Source organism: Cyanistes caeruleus, chromosome 4, assembly GCF_971803275.1.
Source record: "Cyanistes caeruleus chromosome 4, bCyaCae1.hap1.1, whole genome shotgun sequence".
In the NCBI taxonomy this organism is placed as follows: Eukaryota; Metazoa; Chordata; class Aves; order Passeriformes; family Paridae; genus Cyanistes; species Cyanistes caeruleus.
The window spans coordinates 61,587,215-61,604,910 of NC_141704.1; positions in this window are offsets into that span (position 1 = coordinate 61,587,215).

Consider the following 17,696-nt stretch of genomic DNA (forward strand, 5'->3'; position numbering starts at 1 on the left):
GCAACTTTGAAAATCAAAAATGAAGGATCCCAAACCTCTTGGTTCATCCACTGCTGCCAGCACACATCTTGCTCACTTGTGGCAGTGTGCAGTCCCATGAGTGAGTAATCTGAGGGGTGCCAAATCCAACTGTGCCTTCCCAGCCTCTCTTCACATCTGTCATCCAGCTGTCAGATACAAGAGGCAAACTGGGTATTCAGGCTCTGAAAGCATCCCCGAATTCTGTGTCACCAAAAAGATCATAAATACTGAGTAAGTGTAACTGGGATTGGGGAACTAAAAAGCTGCCTGCCAGTTTGGCAACAAACCCTCTCCTCTGAAAACAGGGATTCTCTCAGGAGCATGCTCAAGGTACCTAGGATCATATGCTGTTTAATGTCATGAAAAAGGGTCCAATGAGCATTGGAAAATAGCATACAATGACCATACAAAACCTAAAGCAATAAAAAGAAATAGAAGAGTGTGTGACATTTGGAAGGAGTCTGGCATGTTCAGGAAGGAAAACTGCTGAGCACCATCTCTTCCTCTGGCTCCCCCACAGCAGCCAATATGATCTACACCTCCCCATCACAAGATGTGCAATATGGAGAATGTAACAGAGTATGGAAAAGAAAATACTGCTAGTACCTACTTTTAAAACAAGCATCTTCCTCTATTGTTTCAACTAGTATAAGCAGAATATTTCATGTAGGGATGATTCAAGAGGTAGAGGATAATTTTGGTGGAAAGGAGCAGAAGTGAAATGACAGCTTGGAGGCTTCACTTAAATTGGAAGATTATGATGAAAAAATTAGGAAAATATTAAAAGTTCACTCTAAGATTTTTTCTTTGCTTCAGGCTATTGTTTGTAATCTTCAAATTTTCTTTAAATCTTTTTTGTGCCACAGATTAGTTCAATGTGGATAGGAAGTGCATACTGTGCTTTTCATCCATTAACAGTCTCATTCATTCACATACCATGTTTGAACAACCCTCAGGAATATATAAATATATATATATTAATATATAAGTAAATATATATATACTGCTTGTTTAAGGGGAGGCTTGTAGATACTGACTCTAATTTAACTTAATCACTTCCTGCTTAATATTCCTAAGAAGCCTCTTGTGATTAAATAGCTGGGAATGACAGTTGGGACTGCATTTATTTAAAAAGTGACTCTTAAATAAATGCTGGGGTTTTACATGCTGAAAGTGAGGCCTTCAGTTTTACAGTTTCAACTTCTAATGAAAGCTGTACTAACAACACTGCATCCTGACAGGCTTGTAGTGGCTTTTCCATTCCTATTGCATGTCATAAAAGAAACTGCTGAAGTTAGGTCAACCTAACTGTATATGAATTTTCATTTGGTGCTTGCTTCAAATTGGTGCAAAAATGTTTCAAGGCAATAGGAGTACTCCAATCTGTACATATACCCCTGAGCACACAAAGCCAAAAAACAAACTTTGGAAATATCACCTCTAAGTGAACTGAAAGTTCATCTCCTATTGCTTTAGTCCAGAAAGACTGAGTCTCCCACTACTTTTTTTTTTTTGAGCTATCATAATAAAAGTAAATAGCAAAACCTTAAACAGAGTCCTGGAAGGTCTCTTGGACAAGGCAGAAGGGCAGGTGAAGGATGAATTTTTAAGCCTTCCTACGGAAGAACTGTGGATAGAGTCCAGCTGACCCTGTGAAGAATCAGAAAATGAACCTTGATTGCCCAAGTCCTTGCACAGCAGCTCTATCAGAACATTATTATCAGCTGCCATTTAAGGTGTATTTCCACAGAGGGGTGGATTTGGTTGTTCCTTCATGAGGAATCAGCCTGAGCACAGTTTTGGTGATGACTTGGCTTAAGGAAGAAGTGATTTTCTGGATGATTGACCCAATTCTAGGCATGAGTGGAGCTTTAAAGTAATGGATTTCCTCTACCTTCTCACTGAAAAACAGTGAACAATCAGCCTTTTTTTAGAAATGCTAAGATTTCAGTCATCTGGAGTTTTGTTAGGGGACACTTCTGTATAAAGCAGAGGTTAGTAACATTTTCTTCTAAGGATCCCTGACTCTCTCAAGCCTGGTGTAAATTCTGTCCATACTAGGACATTGCTCAGAAGAAAATCAGAGCCAGCTTTTAGTGATGGACTAAGCTTTCTCAGTTAGCTGTCAATTGACTAAATCCAGCCATGTTCTTTCTCATTAGAACAAATGTGGATTCTAGGAAAACACCTGTTGTTTGCTTGTGTCTGTAGATTATATAGCCAATCAGTACTTTTATAAATGTTGACAATATTTTCAGAATTATCCCCTATGAACTAATACAGGTTGGCACTTGAAAAATATTGCTTGGGGGGTACATAATCACTGATAGAAAATCTGGGTTCTTTATGATCAGATTTGCCTTGGCAAATTGTGTTTCTGTCAGTTGGCTTCAGCTGGTCCTGGCACTTCAGAGTCAGAGATAGGTGTTGAAAATGGATTTTTTTTTTTTGTCCTGGGCACCAGCAGTCTGAATAACTAATACAGAGAAAATTAACCAGTTTTTAGCTAAGTTTCTAGATCCAGCTAGGTTTTAGCTAGTTTTCTCAGTGTAAAACACTGAAAAAACAGGCATCTTTTTAAGTTTACTTTACTTATTTAATATTTACCTTCAATACGTGCAGCCGTTCTTGAAGCATACTTAAGAGTTTATGCTTTAAGTGCTCCTTCCTATTATGTACTTGGGAGAAGCTCTTCTGCTTTCAGATGTCCTGATGGGATCAATTGTCAAAACTCCCATAAGCTGATGAGCTGTGACCCATTTCTTGGTTTAAAAAATAAACATATCCCATCCATGTCAACACTGTTGGTTTTAAAATTGCATGGAATTTCAGACAGCAGGGGATGTTGAGTGATGTCACTGGGATGTCCAAGCTCTCCCTTGGAGCTGTCACCCTCTGTTGCTGTGCTCCATGGTGATGTGCATATTAGAACTGCCTTTTCTCTCTGTCTCAGCATTGTAAACCTGGTATCTGTTTGGTTTTTTTTATGCTGCCTATCATTTCAAAGAAGAAGAAGAAGGAGAAGAAGAAGGAGAAGCAGAAGAAGAAGCAGAAGAAGCAGAAGCAGAAGAAGAAGCAGAAGCAGAACCATTTTCTTTTGGTTTGTCAGCAGTTATTTAATGTGTAATACTCTAACCAGTGGTTGTTGTCAAAGAGAAGCCTTCTGAAAGAATTTTGGAATTTGTATTTAAATAAAATTGGTTGAGTTGTTATTTTAGTGGCTTTTCGTGGAAGCTTTAATACATGCCAAAAAAAAACAACTTCTAAGGCATATTCAGAAAAGTTGCTGGTATGTAGATTTAACTTTTTTTAATGTGACAGGCAATTTAATCTAGATTTTTCTGTCAGCATGCCATCTGCACAATCTCAAATTCTTCTGTCTTTTCAGAAAAAAAAAATCTTTGAAATTGCCACTTCCACATGGTTTCTACTGTAATGTATTTCTAATCCACACAATTATTCTATGTGTATTTAAGAAACTGCTGTAAGTTTAATCTGCACTCTTCAGAAAACAATGGAAATCGACATGCAAAGTGACAAATTTCCAGCCTGACAAAACAGAAGATATTGAAAGGTTAGAGTTTGAAAAGGAAAATATTCAGAATATCAAATGTGAGCTCTTACATAGCTTTAGCTCCCAGAGGAGGAGGGCTCAGTTGACAACAGAAGGAATGCATAGACAAAAGCATTTTATGCTTTGTCTGCAGAGACCTGTGGCAGGGTGTTGGGCCTCCAGAAGAAGGTGACCCCCTTCTGCCACCGAGCTGAGGAGGAGGAGGAGAATGGACAGCCTGTGGGTGTTGGCATGTGACATTGCCATGTCACCATGTTGTGCTTCATCCAAATCAACCAGCGCCTCCCCAGTTGCTGAAGGGAGTTGTCTTTGCAGGTGACAGTCATATTCTGCATGAACTGTAAGTCATCACAATTATTCTGTTAACCATCTTTTTGTCTTTGTTGATGGAAATTATTCACTTAACATTGTAAGAGTTTCTTCATCCTATGGTATAGGGATCCATCTGAATATGATTTACTGTGTAAATTGATCCTTTGCCTCCACAAAGGATATTTAAGGCAAAAGCATTATTTTTGATCCAAATCACCTTGTGAAAGAGCAAATTGTTTTATTGAACTGCTTGGGGCTAGGATCATTTCCATACCTAGGGTGCAAATGTTAAATCCTTCTTCTCAGCTGAACTACTCCCTGAACTGGTGATGGCCAGATCAATTGCAAGCAGGTTCTTCTAACTCAGGATCGAGCCACCTGGCTGTGAAGATGAAAAAAGAAAAATCATTATTGTGACAGCTTCATTAGTAAGATAGTGCATAGCATGGACTCATGTATTAGTGTAACAGGGTATAAAGGCTAGGCCATTGTAAAAGTTTCTTTAGGCTTTGAGTTTCAGACAATTGAAAATGTGGGGTGCATTAGTCATGAGGCCTCTTGGAAGGACAGGCTATATATGAAATCTGCACTCCATATTGTCTCCTCTGGACCTCCTTATCTCCCGTTAGGGTATCGTGGCAGTTCATGAGACAAGGTTGATAGCTGTGGTAAGGGGTAACTTTTGTCTGAGGTAGACAGTAGGAGGAGTGCAGCACTGGAGCTGAGGAACTGAAAAATCTGGTTTGTCCTGAACCACTCAGAGGGCTGCAAGAATGACAACATTGAACCCAGTGAGTAAAACCAAACTCAGCAAATGCTGGGTTGGGGCTGCTGTTCCTGCTGTTCAACATCTCTAGCTGTCCTTCCATGTGGAAAGCCTTTACTTTCTGTGTATCTAATTCTTGGCCTCAGTAAGTTAAATTCTTGAACAATTAAAAGTATGTTGAAATAGTGCAGTAGAAGCAGTGAAAACAAATTCTCTCCTCACAGCCTTCCTGCTATATCAGCTGAGCAAACTGAATTGTGCCAGCTTTGAGACTGATGCTTCCTCCTGCTCATCCTTGGAGACATTGGTGAACAGGCCTGGGCAGGAATTTGTGTGCCCTTACTGGGGAGTCCAGAAACAAAGGTAAGGAAATAATTGGTTTAATGCTGCAGGAAGTGGTTGGTTGGTGACATGTAATTCAGCTCCATGAGAAAATACTTATGGTTTAGAAGATATTTTTCCATTTCTGTGTCAGCATTAATCTACCTTCTTTTTTCATGTTGATGAGATAATTTGCTAGTTTATCCTGAAAGGAAATGATCTTGCACAACTTCAGCCGGGGAGAAAATACTATTCTTGAATCAGGAGTTCTGGGGATTTAATCCTTTCATCCCAGACCTGCCTTCTGCAAGTAGTGCAATCAAACACTTAAATACTGAAGCCACCAAGGACCAAAACCACTTCACTTCCCCTTATCTTGGTTAATTTTCCTATAGCTCCCTTCTTCTGTGCTGAAGGAGGCTGTATGAGTTATTGCTGTGTGTTGTTTGTAGCTTCAGAAGCCTGATTTAAGAACCATGACACCATTGGAGTAGCTGCCCAAATAACATCACAACAGCCACTGCAGTTCCTACAGTAGTGGGTATCCTCACTGCAGCACAATGAAATGTAAATCTTCAGGGAAACATTTTAAAATCAAAGGATATTTGACATTTTCATGTGGTACAATACATGTTTTTGAATGGGTTTATAATTGTTCCTTGTGAAAAACGAGGTTCACATTTTTTTAGATAAAATTTAAAAAGTTTAATAGAAAGACAATTAGGAGATAGAAATAAGGTAAAATGAACAAATATGGCCAGGTTCCTCAGCATTCAGCCAAGAAAGCACACCTTACTAACAAAGGATTGTCTCTTAAAAACAGAACCCTATTACATATTCATAAATGCTTATACATGATTCACACATTCTTCTTAAGTTTTGCATGTTCCTTTGTTTAGCTTCAACTGCCCCCTCCCCAACAGATCAATCCCCAATAGATCAATCTTCTTGGCTCCGTTGAGTTTCACACTCCCTGACAACAGAGGTTCAATAAATTCCTCCCTTGGAGCTCTGGTCACCACTGTCTTCATATGGGTAAAATAATCTAAGAATGCAGGGGGTGTTTCTGACTATCTTTTCAATCTTTGGGTTATATGAACCAAAGCAGTTTTTATTTTAATACCATGCTACAGTCTAACATATATATGTATTAGTCTACTAAGTTTTATCAATTACAGAAGTAAAAGAAACTATATTAATACAGCAAAGTTTTCTAACATTATGCATATAACATTCATTTTAATATTTGCAAGAAGGCAGTAGTATAATATGTACCTATAAGGTTCCTCATATGTGGAATCTTTTTGCTGCCATCATTTTAAGATTAAGAGAAATTTTAGGAGCAAGTGAATAATGCTTCTACCAGAACATATTTCTGGCTGGATAGGTTGTCTTCAGAGATCTTAGACTCCATGACCTGATCTAAATTTGTGTTGTTGTGATAACTTTTACTGAGGTATCCAACAGCAGTTTAGTTTTTGAACTGTTCCTCTGTCTGGATCATAATCTGACCGAAATCTGAGGAACTGTCCTAAGAGCAAGGACACAGGAAAGGTCAGTGTAGGTTTGTTCCAGACAAAGTTGGTCCAGAGGCTTAGGAAAAGTGTACAAGAACAGCACATGTAGAATGTTAATAAACATTTCATATACCTGTTTTTCCGAAGTTGACCAGGACTAAAAATGTATGCTTGAAAGTGTTTTAGACTATTATCAAAGATCTAGATTATAGCTGCTAGATAAAACCATGAGTTACAGTAACGTTTCAGCCCATTAAACTTTAAGGCCACCTTATCCTCAGAAAAAAAAATGTATTGAGAAGTTTTACAGAACTTGATAACCAGCAGGAAGAACCCTTCAAAAAAGATACAAGGAGACAGTAATTTTAAAAAACAGGTGGGTTTTTTTGTGATTTTAGTGATACCACAGTACTTTGCAGACCAGGAACTAAGGCATCTGAGGAGAAGAAATAACCGTACATACTTATCCCCATATATACTCTGTCTGTCAAGGTGCTTTAATAGGATTTAAACAGGTAGAGAAATGGATAGTGGGAAGCAGTTCATTTTTTTTAAGATGTATTTAATGTAGGAAATACGTGAAGCTTTAGATCTGATTATCCACCAGAACAAAAAGGCTTTTACAGACCATGGGCTGAAAAGAGCTTGGGAATCTGTGTGATTATCTTCCAAATTGTCCTGAACCTAAACACAGCAATCTTGGCTAGATCTGAGCAGAATAGGTGGCAGCTAAAGTTGCTGAAGCAGATTAGTCTTGTGAAAGCAGTTGACAGCACTGGATATTGTCCATGTTTTCCAATAAAGATTGTCTTTGTCCCTTGTCCTTCCTGAGTGCCTAAATTTAGACTCCGAAATACATCCTTGAGAACAGAAATAAATATTGATGGTTGTTTGCATGTGAAGGTCTCATTGATTTTGATGGTATTTAGTGTCACCCTGTGACATTAAACATCTCTGAGGTATGTGATGACAAAATTTGGGGTTTACATATAATTGGTGTAAATTTCAATGTCTAAGAAGAAATGTTATTTGAAATTAACAGTAATTTTATCAGGAGTGCTTAGAAAATGTTGACTTCTTGGCTACCAAAAAGAAGGCATTTTGAACATTGCTAGTATATGAGAAAGGTTTGAAGAATTTGATACAAGCTGATGAAGAAAAGACGCTTCAGACTGTGCCCTTGTAGGCTCAGTGGAAAGTAACATCCTTTGGGATTAAAGGAATTGCAGAGCCCATTTTCAGTGTTCAGCCCACTTGTACCGTGATTTCCAAAGAGCTGCTGGGAGCCTGGCTGCCTGGATTCCCTGAAAAAGGAAGCTCAGGGGGAGCTGGAAATGGTTGCAACTTTCAGGTACTGGCAGTGTGAAACAATGGATAGCAGAGGAAATAAGGGTCATGTACAAAGAAGAGAAGCAGATGGAAAATACATTTTTGGGAAATGTCTGAATAGCCATGTAGCACAGGTATAGAAAATGGTTTACAGAACAAGTATATGGAAGACTAAATATAGAAAGGAGATGAGATTAATGTTCTGGAAACCAGCTGCAGTTGATGTGATGTGCTCTGGACGCTGTGTTCTCTGTTCTTGTATCATCCCCCTGGTATCCAGGCACTTAACTGGCAGATGACTCACTGTGTCTTTGTGCTGCAGCTTGCTTCTCAATTAGATAAAGGTAATTCTTTCCACTTTTGGAGTGACGGTGAAAAGGATTGATCTGTAAAGTGCTTTGAAGATACACTAACATTCACAGAGCCTCTGAAGCCTAGGTTTTAATTATGGAGCTGCAGATAATTTTAGTACATTATTGCAGCAACAAAAATGCCTAAGTGCAGTAATTCTAGTGCATGGTACATTATTTTTGATGCGCAGATACCTGAGGTGATGTGGAGGCTGGGTAAATTGCTAACATAATACCATTGGCTTCACTTACACTTGTTCCACAGTGGGGTTCAAAACATTTTGTCTGGTTGGGAATTAATTTTCTTTGTTTCCAGTGCAGCTTTTTGAATGCTCTGAAGATAACTTATATTTTTTAGCTGATGTGCCACATAAAACTTCAAGGTTCACTTTGCTCTGGGCAACCATGAAGTAAGATTATTGAGTGAGATAAAAATTCAAAACTGCACCACTTCCTCCAGGTTTGCAGAGCTCACACACCAACTTCAAGTGTCATGTCAGAAAAGGTTTGTCCACAGCCCTGGCCTACAGTCATATCAGCTTTCATCTCAGCTTTACTGACATTTTGACGTTGTCATTGGTATGGAAGATGGATGTTGCCAGTGAAAAATCCACTAAATCCAGAGAAACTCTGGTAAATATGATTTTTATTGACATCACCCATGTTTGTGTTCAACCTGGACAAGGTGACTTTTCTGACCAAGCAAAAGGTTGTCTTCAACCCAGTTACAGACAAGTTTAAAAAATCCAGTGAATCACTAATATTTTCTGAAACACTCTTTACCAGCTCTCTGTGTACCTGGTTTCTATCCAAAACAAATGCAAAATCAAGGTAACTGGGTGGGACTACTTGGAGAAACTCCCCCTTTTTAAAAGAACCATTTCATTGTGCTTCTCTCTAATTTTTAGTGGTTGTGTGAAACCACAAGGTTTGAACAAAATGTCTGAAGCTTATGACCTTTCTAACATAAAGGCACTCTTCCTAGTGTTGATTATCTTCCTGCTTGAAAATCTGTCGTTGTCTGTTTTGCCAGTTTCTCCTTTCCCAGATAAAATGATGCACAATTCTTCATCTTTTTCAATTGAAATTGAATTCACTCTCAAATGCTTTCTTGATGTTTTCCAGTATTGCTGTCACTTGCATGAAAGAAATAACAATGAAGTGGTGGTGCTGCCATTTTTTGGCCTTAAGTTCTGGAATGGAAGCCTCAGCTACAAGAATTTCCTGGGGTACCTTTAAAGAGAAGGCTTGTCCCTTACAATTTCTCTGTTTAGTTACTAAGTCTAAACATCAGGAACAGCTTAAAATCTCATTGTTTTTTGGCCAAGAAAAAGGAAAAAAAATCATGGATGCATCTTACTTGTTAGAATGTGACACTTAAAGCAAGTTGAGATAACCAAACACTAGAGTGGATTATTAGGCAGCTGATGCTAAATGTGATTTTATTGTTAATGTAGAAAGACCTTATTTAAAAAAGAGCTGTTCTTCTTTCTAGACTAGTGTTAAGTCTTCTGCAATTCCTTAAGAACGTTACTGAATATTTAGATTTCTTTCCCACTCCATCTTACAGATTTTTTAAAGGTGATCTGAAAAATAATTCTAAAGGGATTTGTATTTCAAATGGCTTTTTCTCATTTTAGTATAGTGTTGCTAACTTAGAGCCTTTCTGACACTCTGTTGGCCTAAGATTTCTTGATAATCAGGTTAAATGATATAGCCACATAATTCCAGCATGTAGATTCCTCTTACAGGACTTGTCTACTCAAGCATTTGAGGCAGATAAAATTCCTAAAAACTGCTAAGAGCCTTGATCTCATCTTTAGTGTACACTGCTGTCATCTGTGACCTTTTTCATATACTCAAACCCTTTTCTTTGCTCTCTGTATGTGCATGCACTGAGTAGAAAACAATATAGAAAACAATAAATCAGATCTCAAATGTTACATTATCAATTTAAGGCAGCATCTCATCCACTAATATAGAGAGTGAATCCCTTTCTGTTGCATAACAGGTAAGTTAAAGTAAGTAGGTTGTGTCTGAAGATATCTGGTATAAACACGGCACTCAGCTTTTTGCTGTTTATCTTTCATCTCTGTCTATTATAATTACTCTCTCATCAAACAAATGAGGCTTTTACAGATATTAGCAGGAGATGTGCATCTGCCATAAGCCATGTAGAGTCACCTGATTCGATTAATGTGTTGAATAATAATGCTTACATGATCTTACTACCTAAATATGCTGTGCCTTTTTTCCTGTACATATATGGGCAGCCCCTTTTGGTCCTGGAATTTATGTACAGCATGCTGTACATAAATTATTTAAATAGTATAGAGGGGCTCATTTATGTAGGCCCATTCTTCAGATATTAAGTGTTAAATACAGTGCTTCTGGGTGTGTCTCTGAATTGCATTTTCCCATGTTACAGAACATGGATCAAAGCTGCTCAAATCCTGACAGTCTGGAATAGCAGTCTTAGTTTGCTAAAAAGTGTCTGTTTCATTGATTTTTTTTTTAAATGAATCATCTTTCATCCCTTTCTGTGGCTTCTTGACTATTACAGAGCAATCACCCTTATAATGAGAGTCATTTTAGTCCATATGGTAAATCAAAGCAGTTGGATTATTTCATTTCAAAGCCATTGAATTCCAAAGTTTAAGTAAATTGATATAATTTTTAAAATTCCATCTCCTTGCTCACTAAGGCAAAGTTTTTCACCAGTTTACTAAATATTGTCTACCAGCCTACCTGATTTTGTACAGGCTCTGAGTGAGACAGCACCAATGAAATTTAGCAAACTCAATTTTTAACAAAGCACATATTTTTCCAAATAGTAAAATCATAAGCACTAAAACACCTATCTTTTGACATTGCAGTCAAAACATTGCAGTCTCACGCCTAGGAAGTCAAGACATTGCAGTCTCACGCCTAGGAAGTTTCCTAGTTGTGTTGGACACACAATGATAATAAGAACAAGTGTTTCTTAATATTTAGCACAGAACTTCATTTTGTACCATCTCTTAGAAGCAGCCAATTCCTTCCTATGAAATACCTGTCTGTGAACAGTTTTGGATGCAGTATTTGGCACAATTTTTCTCCATCTAAAACATTCCCTTCCTGTCAATGACAATTTCCCTAGACAAAGCCACTGGATTACTAGCCTTGCTAGTAACTGAGGTTCAAGGAATGGGGTATGTTGCATTTAAAAGGGGAGAAGATTTAGGGTTGTAAATTGCTGCCAATAAAATGTTTTGGTGGCAAACAGGAGTTAAATGTCTGCTGCAGTTTGTTCAACAGCTGTACTGTATGAGAGGCTTACACTGCAAACAGTAATTTTTGTGTCCACATACATTATATAATATTCTGTGCCATCAATAGCCTGCCTGTAAGGGGATTTAAAGATTTCGTAATCTACAGATTTGCCAGTTTTTTATACTAAAGGAAATATCTCATTCCCTGTTACTAGGTCATTAATTCAATGTATAATTACTATATATAAGTACGCTAAAATCCTTCTCTGTTAACTGGAAGAAAGAAATTAAATTAAAGCCTTTAAATGATGCCCAGAATCTTGATTAGAGTGGTGAAGCCAGGCTGCTCCAGTAAATTATTGCTCCAGCATATTTTCTAACTTTTGTTTTTCTCTTTTTGAACAGTGCAGCATGCCTTGGAGTCCACAGAAAAGGAAAGTAGTCCTGTGCATAGGGAAGATGCCTGCTGGGATTTCACTGTCTAGCTGGGCCTGGGTTCTCACTCCACACTTGCAGAGGTCTAGAAGTTACATGAGGATTTCAGTATTTACTCAAAGTAAGTATTTACATATTACGTGCTGAAAAAAGTGCTCCCTACCCTCAAGCCAAATGCTGAGGGGGCCAAGAAGAATGAAAAACAGCCTCTTTCTTTTGGTAGTAGTGAAGAGGTGTTCATGAAAGAACACATTCCATAGGGTAGTCCACTACCAGCAAGGCAAAGGAATGCAAGCACCCTCAAACTTTCTGCTTTTTCCATGTGGTATTATGTTCAAAATACCTATCCCCAACTGGAATACAGTCGGTAAAAATTGCAGTAGCTGTCACCTAATTGGTATTTGCCAGTAATGAACTTTGACAGAAAAAGAAGGTAGGAAAACACCAGTGAAAACCCAGGTCTAATATTGGCTTCACTAGAGCAAACTACTGCTACTTTTTAATTTCTGACTCATAAAATTAATTTTATTAAGTTTATTCCAATACCTCTATAATTATTTGAAGTCTGATCGTTTCCTGAAAAAAAATTAATCACAAGTTTCTGAGTCTGACGGCTGCTTCATACATGCTTTTGAGAGCAAGCTGGGAAGGGCTTTTAGATGGGAAGAAACTTCTCAGGATTATGCATTTAAGATTTTTCCTTTTTTTTTTTTTTTCTCCAATGCAACCACAGCTCCCTTCCCCTGTTGCTTTTAGTGTATTTGTGTAGTTACACAACTCAAATTTCAATTTGTATGAGTTTTACTTCCCTGTTGCTTATTTATCTGGCATCATGCTTTTAAAAAACTGATCTTTCATGTTTTCACCAGAAACAATTGGGATCTAATAGCTAATTCTTTTCTAGTAATATTATTTTACCTGACTGGGAAGTGCAATATTGTGGTGAGAAAGCATGGAAAGTTCAGCAGTTAATCCATTAAACTCTTGAATAATTCATTGAAGATAAGCCCTTTAAACTCCAGTTTAAGTTGTTAATAATAATGAGTGGTTCATTCTGAAGACTTCTGTCTCTTGTGCCTAATATAAAGTAGAAGTAGGATAAACTCACTACAGTCATGTTTAATCTGTAAAATTATTTCACTTACAGAGAAAGGATTTTTTTCTTATCTTCCAGTCTCTTTTCATCCATTTCAGGAAGTACTAGATGTTTAATAGTCACTACTGATTTTACCATCCTACATGGGTATGTTACTGAAAAAAGATATTTGACTGAAGGATATTCACAATATTTAATTGGAAAAGGTAGTATTATATGAAAAGCTTTCCTCATGATATTGCTCTTTCCCTCAAATTAGCTCCTTTAAAATATTATGAATATAAACATCCAGCTCTGGGAAATACAGGACTCTTTTCCTGCAGAGATCAGAAATAAGCACAGAGTAAATTTCTTAAAATTCTCGTTCAAGTAGAGAGACTTCCCATACTAAAGGAATGAGGAGTACAGTATGGCCCTAGAACATGGAGTGCTCCAGGTTCAAGGAAATTAGTAAACCCTTCTCCCTGGTAATGTTTGCAATTTTGTGTGGGGAATAAATGCAAAATTGTATGTTTTACTAATCACTAATGGAGGGAAGTGGTCCTTCAGCATCCTTAGCAGAGGACTTCCCATGACTAAAGATGACTTAAACCCACTTCTACTTCTAATGAAGTAGAAGTGGGTTTTAGCAAACTGCTGGAATTTTTAAATTTTTTTATTTTTAATTCACCCTGGAATGTGTAAAGCTTTTAACTATACTTTCCAAAATATCAGAGTGAGATGTGCAGGGTGGTAGTGACAGAAATGATGGAACAATACAAGTGTTTATCTACAGCTGTGCTTCATAGCCTAGAGCTTGTGCTTTGCTCAGCTGCATTGCACTCAGGCTTACAGAACCTGTGCTATCCCAGCATGGAATGCCCTAATAAACTATAAATCCTGTCTTGAAAGTTAAATCTTTTGTTGATCTTGTAACCTAGAATAATTCAGAGTGGAAGAGAACTCAGGAGAACTCTAGTCCAAACTCCTGCTCAAAACACTTCAGAACACTTGTCAGAACTCTTTGGAGCTTAATCCAGTCAGATCTTGAAAGTCTACAAAGACTACACAGTCTAAAGTTTATATCAAGAATTATATTTAGTTGGTAAGGGACCAAAATTTGGATGACTCAACCATAGGCAAGTGTCTTAACTTTCTGATCAGGAGGTTATCCTAATGCTTTAAGGACAGCACTTACAGACATTTGACATGTAAAAGGAAGTAGTTGTGAGAAGAGAGCACAAGTTAGAGCTCCATTCTGCAGAGATGGAAATACAGGTGCTGGTCCTGAAGAAAGTGGGAGGCCATGAATAACAAGGGAGCTCCTGCTGGACAGGTGCATACCCGAGCACTTTTAGGGTGTATTTAAACAATTTTCTACCCTTTACTCTGCTCTTATAAGTGTTTATAACAGGAATCTATCTGAAAGGAGCGCTACATTGTGTGAAAATGCTTCTCCAGCATGACTGAGGAGGAAATAAAATAAATATTTCAGCACTGCTGCAAAGTGAATTTCAGATAACTGTTGGTTGTATTTGAGAGGCTGAAAATAATCAGCAGCAGGCAGGGGAAGTGGAGCTCTCGGGTTTATCAAAGGTGAGCTGCCTTCAGGAGCACACTGGCTACCTGGTGCTCACTGCTTGCAGAGGTCATAGCTCTTCCCTGGAATGTGCTGCGGGATTAACCAGGGGGCTACAGTGTAAATGCAGTGTTCATACTCAAGAAACATGGCTACGTGTATTAACTTCACAGTTCCTCATCTTCATGCCATCACAGGCATAAAGATGGCATCACAGGTTTTGTTGATTTGATTTCTGCTTTAAGTGGGTTTCTCTGAGGAGAGAACTTTGTTTCCATTTAAACCTTGGCAGGGCTTTATTTCATAATCTTTTTAGCCCTCAAAAACCCCTATTATATTCAAAGGCCTAAAAATTTCTCTTTAATAATTAAGGCTATCACAGTCTGAATTTTCTAATGATAAAATCAAACTTCTTTCTGACAGACACCTTGTGATAAATTGTTCTGCACATGATACTGTAGAGAACAGAAGGAAGGGAACTGACCAGGCTCTACCAGGCTGCTTGGCTTTATTAATTACTTAGTGACATCAGGTGTCACTTAGGGTGTCATCTTGCTTCTATGTTGTACACTTCTATGGCTGTCATTATAAATAATCACGAGGCAATTTCTTGACACCCAGCAGAAAACTGAAGTTTTATTACCCATAAAATAATACGGCAGAGGCAGACGACAAACGAAGCAGAAGAGAATATTTGATTATTCATAAGTCAAATGACCCCTGAAAGACAGCAGTAAAAACTGTAGAAGATGTTTTAAGATGATGTGAGGCTTCAGGCAATGTGACTTAGCACATTTTGCAATGAAAACATGCTGGTTTAGTAGCCCGTGGCTGTGTTTTGGCAGGGGGGTGGGAGGCATTATCCAGCAGAGACCTGCTCTGCACTGCTGAAGGACAGAGCATTTTGGTGTCTCATCTCAGAGGAGGGAATAACAGAAGGGTTTTTCTTCTCCCATCAGAATCTCACATGTGTCACAAGTTAACTGTGAAGGAACGAGGACTGACACCATTTGTATTTTAATTTTTACCATGCCTGTTTTTCTTATTTAAGTCCTTTGGCCCAGTCACACCAAATTATTATTTTATTTAAAATTACTCTCAGGTGGATGAGCTGATCTAGAATGTGGTTTTATACAGGCTTGTGCAGCCAAGCTGAGGGTAGTCCTTGTCTACCTTTTAACCCCTGAACTGTAGCCTTCATTGTCTTCAGAGCAGCACAAAGCACAGGAAAAAACCCAATCCTGGAGCATTTTATAATAAATAATAAATTAATTATTGGAAATAGCTTCACTAGGAAGAGTGGAAAACCAATATATTGACAATATATGTAACTTGAATGAAATGAATGATATGTGACTTGTTCTCTAGGTGGCTTGTGTTTTTCCATTCCAATGTTCAGTCTGTAATGCAAGTTCTAAGTAATGCACCATGTTGCTTTTGTGTTTGTTTTTGTTTGTTTGTTTGTTTTGTTTTTGTTTTGTTTTGTTTTTTTTGTTCGGAATATCAGTCTGTTTTCCTTGCTCAGTATAAAGTACTATTTTTGTTCAGTGTTTTGTCAAGTGCTGTACAAATGCCATGAAGCCCAGGTGTTAAGGGGCCTTGGTAACATTTCGGAGAACAACCCAGTAGTTGCTATGCCAAGTCACCTTTGTAACTTTCAGTCAGCAAGTCTCAAAGAGATGCTGCCTGCTTATAATGAACTTGAAACGACTTTGTTTTCTATTATCTCAGCGCTAATATTTAGTTTTATTTAGGTCTCTGGCTCTCAAGGTTTTACAGAAAGGCTGAAAAATGTGAATCAAATGTAACCAGTTCAGAAAGTTAATAGTGGACACTAAGAGAATATCACCTAGGGAATACGAATTCCTTATGCATCTACGAAAACTACAACTGGCAAAAATCCGAAATATAAACATCAGTTCCTCTAGGATTCAACTGCATGGAAAGTATTTTAACTTTAAGTTCATGAGCCAATTCCAAAAGAAATAATTACATGGCTACAGTGTGAACATTCTCTTTCCCATAGAAAAGCTGTCATGATGCAGGGGAGGGGGCATAATGGGATCCCTTTATTTTTAATTTAAGGGCAGTACAGGTATCCATATACAAACACGTATTCAAAGTTCAATCTGCTATTAAGGGAAAGTGGTCTGTAGGTCTCTAACTAGACCCGTATCATTATCCAAAATTGTAGGCATAAAAAAGGACCTGGGAAAGGTGGCAGTTTGGTATCTCACCTTGCTAGCATCAGTAAGAATTCTTTCTTCCTGTTCTTCAGGAATGAAGACAAGGAAAGCAACTTATAGGTACATCCAGGAGTCTTTTTTGTATAAAAATACTTTAGTATTCCTAACAAAAATTACTGAATTATAATCACTCTTTACTACTTGTCTCTGTTTTAGACACTTTAATAACACATCCCATAAAATGCAGTATTTATTTAATTCAACACAATTATGTATGGATAAAATTTAAATAGGACTGTTGTCATTTTAATTTAAATTCTTTGGCAGGCAATTCAATTTAATGGTAGTTGATTAAAAAAAGAAAAATGTTCTCTAGATACATAAATCAACCCAGTGTTCAATTTATTCAAAATACTGAATTAGGCACTTGTCTAGGGCACTGGAGAAGAAAAAATTACATTGCTTTCACTAATCGCTTTTCTGAGTATGCAAATTTTTAGTCAATTGTAAATGGCTTTGCAAAAAGGAGACTGGTGTAGAAATTGAAAAAATAAAAATCCAACATTGTTCATTTAGTGAACGAGTCTATCTCCACTCCCACCTCCTTAGGTTTCTATATAAAGCAAAATATTCTGACACCTAGTGAGGAAAATTTCAAATTGCCCAATCTATCACCAGAAGCATAACTACTGTTTGGTCTGAAATGATTACTTATTGAAATTAATGAGTGTTACTGGTGCATATTGCCATAGGAAGGGATTCCCTGGAATTTTTTACTGACTTTGCTATGGTGTCTGTTAGTGAGCTTTTGAAGAGTGAACAAAAGCAGTCTTCATATTTAAAGCTGTAAACTATTCAGTGCTTGGCTCCAATGTCACAGGACTGGTCAGTCTGTAAACCAGTGGGAAAACTCTTGTAAGTCAGTCAGAACTTTGATGTTAGTCTTATTGCTTGAGGTTCTGCTCCAGTCCCTGGTTGGT